At 30.4% G+C, this 21,013-nt stretch overlaps 1 pseudogene; it reads right to left on the bottom strand.

The window, feature by feature from the left end:
* Positions 1-952: 952 nt before the first annotated feature.
* On the bottom strand, positions 953-20,728 carry LOC114165870 (annotated as a pseudogene).
* Positions 20,729-21,013: the final 285 nt, after the last annotated feature.

Genomic DNA, 21,013 nt, shown 5'->3' with positions numbered 1-21,013 from the left:
AATTTATACAGTATTGTTTATTTAATTAAAGTAGTATGAGTTTTATTATGTTTTGCATTGTGATAATTGTGATTTGTGAATATAAATTTTATTTATTCTAAATAGGTAAGAGGTGATAAATTTATATTAGAAAAATTATGATACAAAGTAAAAAAATTGATTCATTTTTTTCAAAGAGGAAGGTTTGTGATGAAGATGAAAAAGAAATGCATTTACGTTAACTAAGCTTGAGAAATTTAATAAGAACCAATAATTTAAGACAATATAAAACAAATCTTTAAAGTTACATATAATGAATTTAACAATTCAATAGAATGTGATCTAAAAAAAACGACATCAAATTTGACAATACCACCAAATCAAATTGATGAGATACGAATGCTTGATCTAAAATGGTATTCATGAATTGGTATCATGATATAATAGCGAATGATAGTAATATTTTTTTGAATTCTACTATTATATGTGTTTGTTATAAGAAGAGGAAATGAAGAGAAAAAAATGAATAGTTTTTCTTCTAAAAAAAATTATATATAACAAATCTAATTTGGCCCCCCTACAATTTTAGTCCAAGTTCTGCCACTGTGTGTGTCCACTTGTAAGTAATGCATGAAGCAGACGAAAAAGATTCAACTCGATGATTCACTCTGAGTTTATGGTTCTATTAGCCACTGTAGTAGATCATATATATTTGAAAATAATCTCCTTTTATTTTCAAATAATAAATATTTTTTATATTATAGTTCTTAAATTTTTTAATATTGATATAATTTTCGTTACTTAACAATATCACAATATAATATTGTAGTGTTCGTATTAACTATTTTTTAACTATCTTTGAGATTTTTTGTGTTATCTTTCTGTTACGTATTAAAAAGAAAGATAAAATAAAGAGACAACACAAAAAATTTAGCAAAAAATTTAAATTAATTTGCAAACCATCGGTAACATATTAATTCAAAAATTATTACAACATATTTTATTGATGATAATTTATATTACATTTGGAGACATATATTGTGTTTCAGTTACAAAGGCTTACTAGCTATCCACCTGCTGAACATGGCATAACCTTCTTCAGGCTTGTACTCAGGAGCTGTGTGTCCTGAATCCTATAACCAGTTATGATATCATTAATAACTTATAAATATTAATTTTTAGTTTGGTAGAATAAATATTTACGTATTTATTTTTAATATAATAAAAATAATAATAATTCTGTTCATTTTATTTAAATTTCATAGAATGTTGTAATATAAGGAAAGAACAGTTAAAATATCTAAATTGGATGCTGATATGTTTACCTTCACAGTTGCAAATGTCATTTGATTAGAGTATGTTCTTGTGTATCTGCGTGGAATGCAAATTATTCACAAATTAGTATAATAGTAAATACTTTTTATCATTAAAAAAAGTAAAGATTGCTTTTTAAATGCCTACAATATTAATCTCACTGAACTCATCTTCACTCTTGGTAATTTTATATTATGACATATCATACTGTTTCCTGTGCTATATATTTCTTTTGTTGATAAAAAAATTATAATATATCAATGATAAATCTCTTTAAGATCATTTCACACAAAACAAAAAAATATAATAATAAGTGGTATCAAATTGATGGTGGTTTATTTTGATAACTGACTTAAACAAATAGAGTATAAATTAGGTGAAACTAGGTGAAATATTTCAAGTTTATAGATTTTTTACATTAGAAAGTCTTTGTGAAAAGATTTTTAGACAACCATTAATAATTTATTCATGATTAAAAGATGATTTCACTAAAAAAAGGAAGTGAATGTATCATACTATCAAGAAGTTCACACTTAAAAAATATTATTAAATTTTAAATTGAAACTCTTGTGTTGAATAAAAGTCAATAAAACGAACAAATATATAAATAAATAAAGAAAACCTCACGTATCTATTATTTTTAATATTTTAAGTTTAAAATATAAATTCTTTCAACTTGATAGCGGCTCAAATCCCCCCTCTTTAATTTTAAAAATACGTTTGTAATCTCTTAACTTTAATAAAAATTAGAATTAATTTATATTCTGTTATGAATTAATGATTGTCTATTGATTTACTCATATAATTTTTTACTCTTTATGGTAAATATTTGTATTAACTAAGTTGATTTGTTTCCTTTATGGATTACATATTGTATCTATAATGATTGTATTTATAAAGTTTCACTTTATTACTTTAATGATTGTATCTAGTGAAATAAAAAACATGTTCACTAACATTGCAATATTCGATTATCCTAGTTGCACAACAAGTTTGCATTTACATCTAATGGATGATGTTACAACCTGTTAGTACGGTTCTTTTGAGAATCATATTTATATGAAAATCCTTGAAGGATTTTATTTGCCCAACCAGAAGTTTACAAATCAAAATGATCGTCTTGTTTGACATGATCAGTTATTATGATGCGAAATAAAAGGGTTGAAAAACTCATGTGAACACGTTTGAAGCGTGGTAGACCTATTGGTTCCAAAGATAACTCACTCTTGAATGAGAAAGGGGGCTAATATGCAAAATAAACTAATCGAAAAGGTTGAAATCCCAAAAGATTCATTTATGTAAAAATTTGGCAGGTTTATTTATAAAGTCTTTGCCAAGAAGAACTTTTCAGCAATTGGTCCACAATATTGGACTTTGTCATCTTAATGATGTAAGTTTACATGAGGGGTAGAAATAGAAGATGTAAAGAACATTATTATATAAAATGATGTACTCTTTTTCCTTCACTAGGTTTTTATCCCAAAGGATTTTTCCTAGTAAGGTTTTAACGAGACACATTCTTTTATCAATTTATCAATGGACACTCAAGTGGGAGTGTTATGAATGAATGATTGTCCATTAATTTGATACACTTACTCATGTGATTTCATATGATTGATACTCATATGATTTATTACTCTTTATTTAAATATTTGTATTAAATTGGTTGATTTGTTTCCTTTATGGATTACATGTTGTATCTATGAATAGGACTCTTCCTATCAATAATAATACACAGATGAGTTTCTCCCTATTCTCTATTTTCTATTGTTTCTTCTCTTCTCTATTATCTATTATTCTCTCTCTATTATTCGCTTTATTTCATAACATATTCAAAATTTTGGTTAAATTTAATCTTATAATTTTAAAAATAGGTGAATTTAATCTTTTTAATTAAATTTTATTAAATTTATTTATATTTAAAACGTGTTTTTGAGTTAGTATTAAAGTAAAAATATGTAAAACAATATAAACAACTCAAATGTTATCATGAAACACAATTTAAATGTCATATAAACTTAATAAAGTTTAGTTAAAAAAATTAAATTTATGTATTTTTAAAATTAGATGACTAAATTAGATCAAATTTAAAAAAATGAACTAATTTCAAATTTAATTAAAAATTAAAAAACCAAAAACATAAATGAATTCTCACCCTGCAACTTGATCTTCTAGAAGCCATGCCTCCAATCTTGTAGAATGGAGTAGTTCAGAGCTCTGATCCATGCTTGAGTCGACATGAAAGGAACAACTGTATCATGATCCCCACTGCCAACAAAACACCAAACATCCTTAACACACAAAACATATGCAAACACAATTTTTCAAAACAAAACATATAAAACTCTTCACCTATATATTAAAGAACGATATGCTTTCGCACTCAGATTTACATGAAACGGGAAGCTACTATAGATCTCATACTCATAATCACTACTCCAACAACGTTCCCATTTGCCCTTGGTTCCCTGCAATCAACATACAAAAGATTAAAAGTTTATTTAAATCACTATCATCAATTTATTTGATTTAACACACATCCCAATATATATATATATATATATATATATATATATATATATATAAATAAGGTTAAATATGTTTTTGTCCCTTAACTTTCGGTGAATCTTGGAATTAGTTCATTTTAAAATTTTGGACCAATTTAGTAATTCATCTTTCGAAATATGTGAATTTAGTTCTTTTAATCAAATTTTGTTAGGTTTATTTGATGTTTCGTATGGATTTCAGGATTGTATTTGAGTTGTTTATATAGTTTGGGCAATTTTGTATTTTAGGATCTTTGTTGGAAGTCCCACATCGACAAAAGATAAGGCAATTTCATAGTATATAAGTGAAGTGCAAACCTCACCTTCCAAGCTAATTTTGTGGAGTTGAGTTAGGCTTAAAGCTCACCACTAACATGGTACCAGAGTCAGGTTAGAGCATATCCTAGTAAACTTTCTTGGACAATTCATTAAAGCATTGTTCCACCCTCTAAACCTTCCAAGCTGGTTTTGTGGGGTTATCAATTATAAAAAAAAGTGAAGTCGTTACTTGAGAGATGACGACTTCACTTTTTCACTTCACTTTTTTTAAGAAAAAAAAATAGAAACTGACAGGGTGGGAGACGACTTCACCTGTAATGTCATCGTCCACCCTGACGACTTACCCCTATTTTAAAAAAAATTTCAACGGACTCAATTTTACAAATTTCAGTTCAAAAAGACCTTAAATACAAAACTGCCTACGGTTTGACACATTTTTACTTTAATGTTAAGTCAAATACTATTATGAAATGTGTTTGAAATGTCAAATAAACTTAACAAAATTTGATTAAAAGAACTAAATCCACGTATTTCAAAAGATGGAAAACTAAATTAGTTCAAAGTTTCAAAATAGACTAACTCCAAATTTACTAAAAGTTAAGGGACCAAAACCATATTTAACACTATAAAATATTATGTCAAACCTCTCGAATGTGCAGCGATTTGCGAACGCTCTCATCATTGGCCCATTGAGTGACAAGGAAAAAACGATATGTCTGCAACAACGTAAAATGGTGAAATAAAATTGAAACCATGGTGGACAAAAAGTTTGAGAGTGCATTTAAGGTACGCAAGAATTACTTGGCATCTTGTGTCTAAGTCTAACTCTGTGAGATGAGAATTAAGAGAAGACTCAAAGTTTTGAGTCAGAGATCTTATCCATGGACCTTCATGTTTCTTAGCAGAATCATATTTGCAATAGCGATCCAAAATGTTGAATGTATTGATTCCTGAAAGCAACTGAACATAACAAATAATATTTATTATTACGATCAATAAACAAAAATAAAATAAAACAGAACACAGAACACAGAACTAGGATGGTTTTTACTTGCCTCATCATAGTAGTTGAGATCTCTTAAACACAACTCATTTGTAGAATCTACATATGTATATTCTCCTTTACAATTTCTCTTCAGTGACTGCCCATTCATGATGATTAAGAATTCATGTCATTTAAACAAGTTATTTTTTAATAAGTAGCATACTATTTTTGAATAATCAGCATACACTTTTAAACAAACAACGTATAATTTATTAATAAGCAACTTGTTTTATCAGTTATGTATTGGTCATTATATAAATTTTTGAAATAATATAAGATCTACCACGATATCTCTGAAAATAGCATATATAACTGATATTTTTCATAACAATAAATTATTCCTATCATTTATGAGTAATTAATATCACTCTCTTAATTTTTGGTTGATTAGAATGTACTTATCAATATAAAAAGGATGCCTAAATATTTTCACACACAATTTAAGTCATCACTTCATTTTGGTACGTTAGAAGGGAGGATAGGAGATATGTGCTCAACTCCCCTCACATAATACTAACAAGGCTTAAGTATACTTTTAGTAGTATATGAGTTGTTTACTCCAACACATCTCTACTTTAATATTTACAGGAAAAATGCATCTCACATGTACAAATATTTTAAGATAATTGAATGAAAATGACTATATTCATTATTTTTACAATTTGAAAACTAAAATATATCAAAATTTCAAACATGGATCAATTCTATTTTTCTTTCAAAATCCATAAATTAAAAACATTCTTAACCCTAACAACTAACCCTTGTCGAGATAAAAAAAAAGTCAGCAGTTCAGCGGTTGCGACAAACTTTACTCAAAAGTACAATGCAAGTAGCATTATTAAAGAGAAGAAGAACACTTTTATTACCTCATATAGTTCATCAGAAATAAGTCCCATCCCATGAGAAAATGGGATTTGGTCATTTTTTTCTTTCCTTGTTGTTATTGGGTTCCCTAGCAGATATCCCTGAAAATAGTGGTGGATCTTGATAAGAAAGTTTGAAGGGACCAAAATAATATACTCAAATTTTATATATTTAATTATTACTAATGTAACAAAAGTATATATAATTTAGTATTGAAATCCTTGTATGTTTTATAGTAAAAAAAAAGTATAGTTTTGAAATTATATATGATATGAAACTCATTTTAAATAATTTTTTTTAATTTAATCTCTTCCCCTATATATTTCCACATTTGAGAACGCTTTCTTATAATAAATTCCAAGGAATTAATCAGAAACATTCGTCTTGTAATTTAAAAGAATTAATATGAAACTTCTCACTTATAATTTTTTGAATATTTAGGAATGGTTCTCTAATTCAACAATTGAATTCCTAACATGCTTGAAAATAGGTGAAGGAGTGGATTTGTATTGTTTTGATCTTCAAGGGTATCTTCTTTTTATCACTTTAAAAAAATAAATATATTGTTTTATTTTTCATCAATATACCTATTAAAATAAATTAAGACTAAAAAATAATTTATCAACATCTAATCAAAGATTGAGAGACATAATTACTAAAAAAATAAATATGGTAATCAAGTCACATCTAAGAAATGGTTATAAAAAACATATAGTACATATATAACTTTTATTTTTACATTCATAAAAAATAAATATAAAAAAACTTAGAAGATGAAAAAAAAAAACTAAATATCAAACTAATATTTTCCTATCAAGAGAAATGAGAGAGTTGCCTTTTTTTATCTTAAACTAGTATACTGACTCGTGCATACGCATGAGTTGTATTTTTTTATATTTTGTATATTAAAATAATGAAGTAGTGAAAATATTATGTAATGAAATATTATGAAAAATATGTTATATTATTGTAAATATTGTTATTAAAGTAATGAAGTAGTAAATCTAAGTGATGTAATAATAATTTCGGTTCTAAATATAATAAATAGAATTGCTATCATAATATAGTACAATTAATTAATTTTACGAAATAATTATAATAGCATGTGACTTGTGACGTAAGCACGTTTTTATTTTGTTTTTTTTATTTCAAATCTTTTTAGAATAATAATATAATTATTATTATATTTATTTAACCATTAAAAATACTAATAATAATATTAATTATAAATTATAAAAATTTTAAAAGATTAAAAATCTATTCAGTAAAAGTATTTAGTATAACAATGTTTTTTATAATTAAAAAAGAAAACACTTATATTAATAACACTACTATGAATAGTAATAATAGTAATAATAAAAATAATAATAATACCAATAATAACAAACTAATGATAATAATAATAATGTTTATGCTATAAATATTAATGTCAATGTTAACACTAAGGCCAATGTTAACCATAATAATCCATAATTATATATAAAGATATACATCAAAAATAAAACAAATAAAAAGGATAAGTAATTGAAATATGATCCTGTAATAAATTAAATTAAGGTATGTGTCTAATTATAATAATTATAACACCATTATAATAGTATCTCGTAGTGATAAAAATAATAATAATACAACAACTACATGAATAAAGAGGTAAATATTTTGTGTGTTCTCTTTTATTTTTACAATTTCATCCTCTTAATTATTATTTGTTAAATTTAAATAATTATTTATAATAAAAAAATATTTGTCAGTTTTATCATTTTACTAATTTCAATAACTATTTTTTTAATTCAAAAAGTTACACAGATCTAGAGATAAAATGAACAACAAAATAAATAAAAAGTGCAAGTAATTGAAATATAATATCGTAGTAGATAAATGTAAGATGTATGATTAACTATAATAATAATAATAATAATAATAATAATAATAATAATAATTAATAATAGTAATAATAACACTAAAATAATATCATGTAAAAATAAAAATAATATAATAATACAATTACATATATAAAGAGATAAACATCTTTGGTGTCTTTTTTTGTTTTTTCAATTATATCCTTTTAATTATTATATATTAAATTTAAATAATTATTTATAATAAAAAATTATTTTTAGTTTTATTATTGTACTAATTTTAGTAACTATTATTTTGAATTGAAATAATTGTTCAAATGTAAAGATAAATGAACAACAAAACAAATAAAAAGAACAAATTGAAACATGATGCCTATATGGTAAGTAAAAGTAAGATGTGTAACTAACCATAATAATAATAATAACTATTATAATAATTATATTTTTATTAATAATAATAATAGTAATATAATAATAGAAATAATTATAGTTAATAATAATGATAATAATACTTATAGTTGGAAGTAACAATGATCATAATAATTATAATTGATAATAATAATAATAATAATAGTTAATAATAATAATAATAATTACAATTATAGTTAGAGCTGCTCATAATAACAATAATTCGCTACTAAAAAAACTCATATAACAATGATTTTTTTTTGTAGAAGATTGCACCTCTAACTATAATAATAATAATATACTAATAGAAATAATTATAGTTAATAATAATGATAATAATACTTATACATGGAAGTAACGATGATCATAATAATTATAGTTGATAATAATAATGATAGTTGATGATAATAATAATGATAGTTGATAATAGTAATAATTACAATTATAGTTAGAGCTGCTGATAATAATAATAATTTGCTACTAAAAAAACTCATATAACAATGATTTTTTTTTGTAGGAAAATTGCAGCTCTAACTATAATAGTAATATAATAATAGAAATAATTATAGTTAATAATAATGATAATAATACTTATAGTTGGAAGTAACAATGATCATAATAATTATAGTTGATAATAATAATGATAGTTGATAATAATAATTACAATTATAGTTAGAGCTGTTGATAATAATAATAATTTGCTACTAAAAAAAATTCATATAATAATGAATTTTTTTTGTAGAAAATACTTAACAATTTTATTATTAAAAAATAATTGTATGAAATTACTGTCAATTTTTTTTGCAAAATATTTTGTATAAAACACATTTCATAAAGGTTTTGTGAAAAATACTTACGAATTTTATAATTTTGTAGGAAATAATTAACCACGAAGGAATTACTTGTCAATTAAGATTCTTAGAAAAAATCACGGGAAAAAATATTTTCTTGCAAAATTTTTTAACAAACTAGTAAACTCACCCATGCTCACACAACAGTTGTATTTTTTTTATTTTGTATATTAAAATAATAAAGTAGTAAAAATATTATGTAATGAAATATTATGAAAATTATGTTATATTGTTGTAAATGTTGTTATTAAAGTAATGTAGTACTAAATCTAAGTGATGTAATAATAATTGTAGTTCTAAATATAATAAATAGAATTGATATCATAATATAGTGCAGTTAATGGATTTTACGAAATAATTATAATAGCATGTGACTCATGCATGTATACACATTGTTTTTTATTTCAAATCTTTTTAGAATAATAATATAATTATTATTATATTTATTTAACCTTTAAATTACTAATAATAATATTAATATAAATTGTAATTAATATTAATATAATATTATAATAAACACATAAAAATATTACAAATAATATTATTACTTGTAATTAATATTGTAGTTGAAATCATAAATAAATGAAAAAATAAAAACAAATTGAGTTTTGTAGAATTTGAACCCGAGTCTTTTTGTACCAGAGTTTTAAAATGACGAAAAATTAATTTTTATGACACGTGCCAATAAAAGAAAATGGATAATGTAGTAATTTTGGTAGTATATTCTTTTCTTAATATGTAATTTGTACCAGAATTTTAACATGACACAAAAATTAATTTTAATAATACGTGTCAATAAAAGAAAATGGTCAATGTAGTAATTTTGGTAGTATATTCTTTTCTTAATATGTAATGTAATGTAATAGTAGAAAATGGATGAGAACATAGAGTGAAAAAATGAATTTATATCTAACTTTCTATTTTTTTAAAATAAAAAAAAGGAGATGCAAAAGTAATAAATAAATACAAAACTTGAAATGAGAGAGAAAAATATCTCAATAAATTTTATTATTCTTTATTATATTTAATTTTTTATTTTATTATTTATAATATTAAATATTATATTTTATAAAAAAGTAAAAATCAATCTAAAAAAATTAAAAAAAAGTATTTAAAAAAAATTAAAAAATCTTACCTTGTGTTTGGATGGAGCATTTCAACCGTGGTTAGAAATTGAAATGCTCTGTATTTGAATTGCTTGCAATTAAATCCCCTTCATTTTCTAAATAACTTGTTTGGATAAAGAAATTAAAATACCTTACATTTCAATTTCTTGTTTGGAAAAAAACAATTGAATTTCTTGTGAGATAAATTTAATTTGTACAATATTTATTTTAGGCTTAATTATGTTTTGAGTTCATGATAAATTTGAAAACGGGCTTGATGATCCAGATGGGTTGGGCTGACCCAACTACCTAGCCGAATTGGTCTTACTCGATGACCTAGATGGGTCAAGACGACCGAAAAACCCAAATAGTCTGGGTCGGCCCGATGATCCAAACAAGTCTGACGGCCCATACCTACCGATCATGCTCATCAAATTCGTCAAACTGGCCCAGCATGACCCGACCCAACTCGACTCGTCTAGGTCATTGGCCTGGCTTGGCCCCACTAGGTTGTCAAGCCCACGCGACCCATCTTGGTCGTCGGGCTCGTCCAAACAGTGTGGGTTGTCGGACTTGATCGACCTGTTTGATTTGTCAAAGCCGTCCAACCTGTATGTGTCATCAAGTCACCCGGTCTGTCTAGGTCATCGGGTTCGCCCAACCCGACTGGGTTGTTGGGCCTAGTTGACCCGTTCAATCTGTCTGGATCATATGACCAGCCTAGTTTGTCATGGTTGTCGGGTTTGCCGGGTTTGTTTGGGATTGAGTCCAAAGTGTGAGATTGATGAGAAGAATTTCAAATTTCACCTTTTTTTAGGGCATTTGAATTTATTCTAATTTAGCTAATAGAAATACTTTAAGAAACATTTTAAATGCTTTTTAATTTCTTTATCCAAACAAAGCATTTCATTAAAAAGAATTTCAAATTCTCCAAATAAATGAATTACCCTCTTGAATTGTTTCATCCAAACACACCATTAGAGACATGTAGGGACCTTCCAAGGTCCGCCACTGCTGCCTGAAAATATCTTAAGATCAATTTAGACTTTAGAGTGGTAACCGAAAAGATATTCCTTGAATGATTTGGGGTTTTGAAAATTGAACTTAGTTATCAAAACTCAGTCTCTAGAAATTTATTTTGTCTGTAGTAAAAGCACGGACAGAGAAACTGGTAGCAAACCTTGAGATTTATCGGTGGTTGAAGACCAATTTCATTTCCTGTTCATCAAAGAAATCGAAGAATAATTGTAAGATTTATTATATATGTCCATGCATGATAAGCTTTTTATATGTTATATATAGTTAAATGTAAAGTGAGATTTAGTTTGCACAACAATCTTGTAAAAAACTGTCCTTAACTTATGCAATAAATGTAGCAGTTTTTTACAGTTAATATATGTTAGGAGATGTGAAACTAAAAGATTTGAAATTTCATACCTTTTGAAATTTCTTGAACAATGGCAGGGCCAGGTATGCCAGAATATGAATCAGCTCCCATGTAAAACTCATTTGAAATAAATTCAGGATGATCAATCAGCCACTACAAAGATCATTACCATACCAGGATTGTAGTTTAATAAAAGAATGATCAAAATTATGGTAGCTTGTTTTCAAAATGCTTAAGAAAGGGGAATTTGGTGATGAAACTAGGAAAACTCACAAAACACGATAAGAGTGAATATTAACTTAATTTCACAAAATCAAAATCTAACATGTAAAATAAGATTTGTATTTATTTATAAATTATAAAATTATTTTATCTTTAATCGTTTGACTAAAACAATTTTATTTTTTTAAAAATTGTCAAACAATCGTATATCAAACAATTTTTTTCTATCAGAAAAGTTGATAGAAAATTAAACTGAAAAAATAATAAAAATTTAAGTGAGTAATATGAACTCAGTTAAATTTTTAACTTAAAATTTAATTAATGAAACAAAAACTCACAAAACATGATGAAAGTGAACGTACCTTCCTAAGAAATTGATGAGTATGGTGAACTAACTTCCAGTCACTTCTATTAGCAGTAAGATTTTTGGCATACGAGAAGCCTGTTCCTAAAGGCAAATCCACAAAAATAATGCTACACACCTGTCAAAACAAAACACAATAAAAGAATTATTTTAGGTTTTATTAAATTTGAAGTTAAAAATGTAACTGAGTTCTTATTACTCAGCTAAATTTTTATTATTTTTCAGTTTAGTTTTCTATTATTATCTTATTATAAAAATTTTGAATCTTAATAAATTTTAGTTGTATGAAAATTAAATTAACTATGAGATGAAATTAAAGTCAAATGAGGATGCTAGCTCTTTCCAAGTAAGGGAAGATAATATTTTTTTTTATGCTTTTATAAATAATGTGTCTGTTTTGGTTCAGTTGGGTGCTCTTGATGATTTGATATGCTTTTGATGGTGTGAAAATAATTTGTATATTGTTTATGGATGAATTTTTGGCTTGGCATGCGTGAGAGCAGGTGAGATCTGCTATGCTCGCCTAAGCGAGCTGTTTTTCGCCCAAACGAGAAGCTCTCGCCTAAGCGAGGAGCTCTCGCCTAAGCGAGAATGGCAGTAACTCGTGCCCTTTGGTTTCGAGTGCTCGCCTGAGCGAAGGCCTCTCGTTTGAGAGAGAACTTGAAGTGCTCTCTGTTTTCAATCTCGCTTAAGCGAAAGCTTTTCGCTTGAGCGAGAGACCCTGTCGCCTGAGCGAGAGCTCCTTAGTTTGAGCGAGATTGACAACATAGTTGTTTAAATACTTGTATGCTCCCATGATTGATTTGTTTACCCTTTTAAAGCATGAAAATATGATGCCAACGTTTCATGCAACGTGTTTGTGTTTTCTTTAGTTTTTGTTGTTTGGGATTTTGTATTCTTACATGTTGAAACCAGTGAAAAGCTATCAGTTTAGCTTAAGCGAGAGATTTTAGCTTAAGCGAGATCAGTCTAGCTTAAGCGAGAATTTCCAGCTTAAGCGAGACCATTCTAGCTTAAGCGAGATCAGTCTAGCTTAAGCGAGAATTTCTAGCTTAAGCGAGATCAATCTACCTTAAGCGAGAATTGCTGTAGAATTTTAATTCCTCACTTTAACTTGAACTTGTGGATTGATTCAATTACTTTTAAAAGCATGAATTGGGCGAATGGGTATGAGTAGAATGGTTTATGGTCTGTGATTGAAAAGTTTAACATGACCTTGACATGTGGCATGTATGAGATGGTTGGTAATTAAAGTGGCATGGTATTGGTATGAGATGAAATTCTATATTCATGGTTTGGGAAGGATGAGTTGGTATGGACTCCACATGTGATGGGAATGAGGATTGGTTATAGAGGTTGACATGAGATTTACGTGCATGATAAATATTACTTGATTGATTGAGTATGATTGGTCTGTGGTCAGTACGTAATCCCATGAGCCTCTAGGTGAGACCCCATGGTAGTGCTTCAGTTGTCGGGACGTAATTCCATGACCCCTGTTAGTGGGAGTTCATGGTGGTGCCTCATCTATATAACTTGGTAAGGATTCAAGGTAAGGTTGCATCCTAACGCTCTAAGAAGTCAGTTAGTCTTACATAGAGCGGACTAACTCTTGTGGTGAGAGTAGCAGGAGGCCTGAAACTCATTAAGGGCTAACCTTGTATGTGGGGGATTGAGACATTGTAACACTTGTAACACTTAGCTCGGGGGTGAGCAGGATAATCCACCACAAGTGCAAGCATTCGCTGAATTCGACTAGATTATATGTATCCGGATGAGTCAAGTCTGAGTCTAGTGTATTGTTTGAGAAGTCATAACATGTTCTGGATGATATAGACTACTTGGATTATGTAATAGCATGTGACTGTATGATAAACTGTTTTCTACTCTAGCTTACCACGTTTGCTTGTTGGTTGCCTTGTATGTGGTTCTTCTCCTTTTGCGATGATTATCAATTTATTGATTTGAGCAGATGCGAGAGGTTCTCGAAGTCAACAGGAAAATGGTGACTCTGCTGCATAGTCCGCCTGGGCTGGTTCCCGCTTAATGGATTTTCTCTTAGGGCTGTGGCCAATGTATTAACTTGTTTTCAATCTTAATTGTATTATGGTTGGATTATGTATCCTGTGTGTATTGGCATCGTGATGTGCCTTAGGATTTTCTTTTAAAACTCTTGGATATTCTTAAGGAGTGAGTTATACTCCGAACCTTTGCTCGGAATATTGTTTATGTGTGACGTGTCATTTAATTAAGTTTATTTATTAAAATGGGACGTTACATTTATGGTTTCAGAGCAGTTCGTCCTTAACATGACCCGAGGTTGTGGGTTTGTCATGCCTCGCGGGCGTGAGTAGTCATGTCTAGTTAAGTTTGTAAGTGAAACCAAAAGTTTTGAGAACAGAAAACGCCTTGATAATGTTATGAGGGTGCACACTCATGACTAGATTAAAGGTTGTTTTTTCTTTCTTAATTCTACTTGTTAGGGAAAGAAGGGTGACAGACAAAAAGGTTTGGTTGTCTATAAATGATGGAGTGTTGCTTCGTATGTTCTAGTTTATCTTGTTATGCCTTTGTGCTCTGTGTCTGGTGTCTATAGAAATAAGGGAATGCATATTCAATGTCAACTTGGCCTGCTTACCTTTACAAGTGTTGGATGAGGTCTCTGAGACAACTTCTTGCCTCAAAGATAGGAAGTTGATGTGTGATGTATACCGTTGAGCAAGGAAAGGTAAGTTTGGGTTAGTAGTTTGAGAAAAGATGTTGGAGTTTAGCAACGATTGGACTAAGGGAGCTTCAAGGACAAGTTTGGGATCAAATACCGCAAGTTTTCCAAAATAAGTTGAATCTAGAGGTTAGAATATATGGGAGATATCAGTGCATGCAAGTGTAACAACGTTTGAGGAAAAATCAACTTGGTTCTACATTCCGGTAATGCCGGGGTTCAGAGTTCTACAAATACATGTAATGTTAAGAGAAGTGTCATTAAATTTGGTCGTATGGCCATATCAAGTGTTTTCTTGGATTGGTGGAAAAGAAGCAATTGGCAAATCCTGGGTTGTAGAAAATAATGAGATTGCTTGGCATCGAGCAAGCTGAGAAAGATAAAGACCATGAAGTGTAAAAAGACGACAAATCTCTAGTTGGAGGCTAAAATGGAGTAGAGCTTACGAATCAGTCAAGTAGGATAATGTTTCCTAAGTAAAGGAAAAAAATAATATGTGGATAAAAAAAGGAAGTGGCATAAAGGTTTCGTACTAGGTTGGATAGTTAGAAGGAGATGATTGGTCTTTGGAGTTGGTAGAAGGATGTTTCATGGAAAAGTAGTTTACATGAGCAAAACAATTGACCTTGGGCTGAGGCCAAGAAATCTAAGTGTTGGGTTTTGTAGGAATGGCAAGATCTAGTGGGGGCAAAATACACTAAGGAATGAAAGGAGAAGAAAAGTCTGAAGAAATTGAAATGGTGTATATGATAGCTGGTGCTAGAGTGAGTAGCACAAATGATCAAATTCGAGGATACAAAGTATAAAAGTGGTGCTTGGGATATGGGTTTGTGGGATGATATACCTCTTGGTATCGCCCATATGGTAAAGGAGTCATGGGTGCCTGCAAGAGGGAGTTGGAGTTGAGATGGTGGTTTGCTACAATTGCAGTCAAGTGACGTTTACTCGGGTGGGTCTCATGTCTTATGGTGACCAAAGGATTTAAATTCAAAGCCAATTTGAATTGTTTCCTTTACAAGGTTGGGACATAATCTCAAGGGTGAATTGGTTGTTTTCTTAATCTCATTCTTAGGAGATGTGATCCCCAATGAAGTAGTATCCTTTGATTTAAAGAGATGAGTCAGTAATGGTGTAACAAGTGTGGATCAAGCTGAAAGGTGAGGGCATGATGTCATGTGAATCAAAGTTATACGACAAAGGCAAGCGAAAAATAGACGCAAGGAATCTCAGTGGTAGAAGAGTTATAGATTTGTTCTGAAGTAAATATTAGAATTTTCGCTTTGGAGTGCTGAAGTTCACTTTTGGGTCTGAAATAGAACTTGTGCTAATAGTTTCTAATTGGAGGATTTATGCTAGGATTGTGAAGTAAGAGAAACAAGTGAAAGAGTTGTTAGAGACATAATGGTATAAACTCAGTATAATCACCAGGATGACTGCAAGTTTGGTGAATCTTTAAAAAGAAGTTGTGGTGTGTCAAGCTGTTCAAGAAGAGTATTGACTAAGGTTGGAGTGGCTAATAAGGAATATAGTTTTAAAATGATAGATACATTGTTGAGAAAATGGAACGCTAAGGCTATCAAAAGAGGAGTTTAAAGGGTTCTTCAAGTTTTATAGGGGTCTCGAGGAAGGTTTCTAAACGACGATTGCTTCCTTATCATGGCGAACATGAAAGGATAATTAGTTTGAGTAAACAAACAAGTGACCTTATGTATGGGTCAGAGTAGCGCAGCGGGATGGTGGCAGATGATGCTTAGAAATGGTAAGACGTGCACGAGAAGAACTATCTTACTCATGACCTAGTGATTACTACGAAGACCAGTTCTTTAAAAACATCAAAGGTTTCATTCTTGTGAGTATCGGGTAAAAGTGTGCAATGATCATTCAGAGAGTGAAGTGTAGGGTTGCATAGAGGAAGTTGGACCAAGGAAATGAGAGGTGGTTGAATTATGTTTTCAAGTTAGGGTACCAACCTAGAAGTAAGGAAGTAAGAGTCGGTGCTTATTTCTATAAGAGAATTCAAGATCTAGGCTTGGCAAGGTAAGAGTAAGAGTTGGTGGAGAAGTTAGTGTCTAAGTTGGGAGGAGAAGAGGTGAAGAGATTTCATTGGTCAAGTCATTTGACTAGTACAAGGGAGTTTCTCAAAGAGGTAGGGAAAAAAGCCAAATCAGGAAATCTTAGTTTGAGGTGTATTGTAGAGTTGATTGATACAGATCAAACTAGAGACTTGAAGTCAGGGAGAGTTATGGTTTTGAGGTTTCTGTGAAATAATGGTTTCAGGTTAGGCGATTAAAGGTGAAGGTAGGACGCCAAAACGATATGGTGAAGGAAACAATTGAAGGTTTTAAATTGGAAATGGAACAACTCGGTAGTGAACTTGTTGCCTTGGTTGAAGCCAACAGAGGAAGCAAGAGGTATGAGTGTCCTTATACATAAAAGTGGTCAAGAGTGTTGATGGTGGGGCAGTAGGCCAGAACCCAAGAGTGATCAAGTCAGTGGAGAGATGCTTAAAGGAGAGAACAAGGTGATGGGAAGTGATAACGAACATGCTTTAGTTTGAGATTTGAAGTCATCTGAGACTTTGATAAATAAAATTTAACAATTATTTAACAATTTTTAGAAAAATAAAATAGTTTTAGTCGACTTTTATATTTAAAAGAAAGAAAAGTGAGTAGTAACGAAGATCATTGTTGTAAGACCAACTGGCTACCCTTATTTTTAAAGGCCCACCCTAATCAGTTGGGCCTAAAGGCTGGCCCATAGGGTGTCCTTCATTCTGCACTCACTTGTCAAAATCAGTGCTCTCACTCTTACCTTTCCTCTCCACAGAAACTCTGCTAGGGCTCAGTAACACCATGGTCAAGCTAGTTTGAACTCATTCCTTCTTCACCTTAGTAAGTTGTTCCCAAAGTTGTGGTGCTCACTGTTTGGGTATACGAGTCTTTTGGATAGCTCTTTCCAGGTCAGGGAAGCTAGGATTTTTTTTTAATTTTTTTATAAATAATGTGCTTGTTTTGGTTCTATTGGGTGCTCTTGATGATTTGATGTGCTTTTGATGGTGTGAAAATAATTTGTGTATTGTTTATGGATGGATTTTTGGCTTGGCATGCGTGAGAGTAGGTGAGATCTGCTATGCTCGCCTAAGCGAACTGTTTTTCTCCCAAACGAGAAGCTCTCGCCTAAGCGAGAAGTGCAGTAACTCGCCCCCTTTTGGTTTCGAGTGCTCGTCTAAGCGAAGGCCTCTCGCTTGAGCGAGAACTTGAAGTGCTCTCTGTTTTCAATCTCGCTTAAGCGAGAGCTCCTTAGTTTGAGCGAGATTGACAACATAATTGTTTAAATACTTGTGTGCTCCCATGATTGATTTGTTTACCCTTTTAAAGCATGAAAATATGATGCCAACGTTTTATACAACGTGTTTGTGTTTTCTTTAGTTTTTGTTGTTTAGGATTTTGTGTTCTTACATGTTGAAACCAGTGAAAAGCTGTCAATTTAGCTTAAGCGAGAGATTTTAGCTTATGCGAGATCAGTCTAGCTTAAGAAAGAATTTTGAGCTTAAGCGAGACCAGTGTAGCTTAAGCGAGATCAGTCTAGCTTAAGCGAGATCAGTCTACCTTAAGCGAGAATTGCTGTAGAATTTTAATTCCTTACTTTAACTTGAACTTGTGTATTGATTCAATTACTTTTAAAAGCATGAATTGGGCGAATGGGTATGAGTAGAATGGTTTATGGTCTATGATTGAAAAGTTTAACATGACCTTGACATCTGGCATGTATGAGATGGTTGGTAATTAAAGTGGCATGGTATTGGTATTAGATGAAATTCTATATTCATGGTTTGGGAAGGATGAGTTGGTATGGACTCCACATGTGATGGGAATGAGGATTGGTTATAGAGGTTGACATGAGATTTACGTGCATGATAAATATTACTTGATTGATTGAGTATGATTGGTCTGTGGTCAGTACATAATCCCATGAGCCTCTAGGTGAGACCCCATGGTGGTGCTTCAGTGGTCGGGACGTAATTCCATGACCCCTGTTAGTGGGAGTTCATGGTGGTACCCCATCTATATAACTTGGTAAGGATTCAAGGTAAGGTTGCATTCTGACGCTCTAAAAAGTCAGTTAGTCTCACATAGAGCGGACTGACTCTTGTGGTGAGAGTAGCAGGAGGCCGGAAACTCATTAAGGGCTAACCTTGTGTGTGGGGGATTGAGACATTGTAACACTTGTAACACTTAGCTCGAGGGTGAACAGGATAATCCACCACAAGTGCAAGCATCCGTTGAATCCGACTAGATTATATGTATCCGGATGAGTCGAGTCTGAGTCTAGTGTATTGTTTGAGAAGTCATAACATGTTTTGGATGATATAGACTGCTTGGATTGTGTAATAGCATGTGATTGTATGATAAACTGTTTTCTACTCTAGCTTACCCTGTTTGCTTGTTGGTTGTCTTGTATGCGGTTCTTCTCCTTTTGCGATGATCATCAATTTATTGATGTGAGCAAATGCGAGAAGTTCTCGCGGTCAACAGGGGAATGATGACTCTGCTGCTTAGTCCCCTTGGGCTGGTTCCCGCTAAGTGGATTTTCTCTTAGGGCTATGGCCCATGTATTAACTTGTTTTCAATCTTAATTGTATTACGGTTGGATTCTATATCCTGTGTGTATTGACATCGTGATGTGCCTTAGGATTTTCTTTTAAAACTTTTGGATATTCTTAAGGAGTGAGTTATACTCGGAACCTTTGCTCAGAATATTGTTTATGTGTGACGTGTCATTTAATTAAGTTTATTTATTAAAATGGGAAGTTACAATTGTCAAGTGATAGTAAAAAAATTTAGTGTGTCCTTTTTTATAATAGGTAAGATGATTATTATCTTATGAAAAAGAAAATTGAATCTTAATAAATTTTAATTGTATGAAAATGAAATTAAAGATGAGATGAAATGAAGGTGAAATGAGGATACATTATGAAATATATACCTTCGTCCATGAGTGTGGCATCAAGATCAAATTTGGCACGCTCCCATCGGACTTCTCGGTCTTGAATCGCAATGGACCTACAAATCCAATTGATTCAATCTTTTTGGTGAAGCTCATATTTGGATGCATTCACTATCACATCATTTTCAACTATCTAAATGGAAACAAAGGTCAGGTGAAGTACAAGATTGAAGGGAATATGAATATTTCAATGGTGATTGTCCCTTGAATCAAGTGTTTGTTATCAAAGAAATCAACTAAGAAAATTTTCATCTCAGAATTACCTATTTGAAAAACAAGACTACATAAGGAAGAACAACCGGGACCTCCAGTTAGCCAAAGGATAAGAGGATCTTTTGTAGGATCATTCTCTGACTTGATAAAGTAGTAAAACACTTGCATATCATCATCTCTTTCTCCCAATCCTACATACCTGTTTTTGCTTTATGTCTATCAAACCCAAAATTCATTGAATCGTTGAAAACAGGGTTCAAATCAGAAAAGGGTAAGCGCTGTTGCGTACCCTGTTTCCAGTTCAAATGGAAGAGGCCCTTCAAAACCAGGAAGCTCTTCTACCTTCGAACCAAGCTGCGATGATACGCGTGCGAAAACTGCAAGAACAATCACAAAAATAATGCCAAAATTGAAACAGATAATACCAAACGTGTTCATCTTAGAAACTATGTAGGTGATAAGTTTAGGAAGCTGGAAAATGTTTGAATATATAAATTCTTTTCGTACAAGGTATCCTATAAATCTCAAATCGATTCCCGAAAATCCAAAAGACATTAATGACGTACCTAATTCTGATTGCTCTCTTGTCGGCAGAATGTGTGGCTATCTTTTTTTTTTTTGTAGAGAGACATCGTTTCTTGGATGAGGAACACGATTTTACTATTAAATTATATTCAGAGTACTTTTTTTTCCATGTGAAATACTTAATTAGAAAAGGACAGGAAAATGATGGTTTAACAAACTTTTATTTTGACGATGTGAACCTGTAACCGCTTAATTGAATTAATTTTGTTTTTTTAATAGTAAAATATTTTTTACTACTAAATTTTGATAATTTTATCTTATA

This window comes from Vigna unguiculata, chromosome 10 (assembly GCF_004118075.2).
Source record: "Vigna unguiculata cultivar IT97K-499-35 chromosome 10, ASM411807v1, whole genome shotgun sequence".
In the NCBI taxonomy this organism is placed as follows: domain Eukaryota; kingdom Viridiplantae; phylum Streptophyta; class Magnoliopsida; order Fabales; family Fabaceae; genus Vigna; species Vigna unguiculata.
Note: the sequence above shows the minus strand (reverse complement) of the source record. Positions and strands in the feature narration are given on the sequence as shown.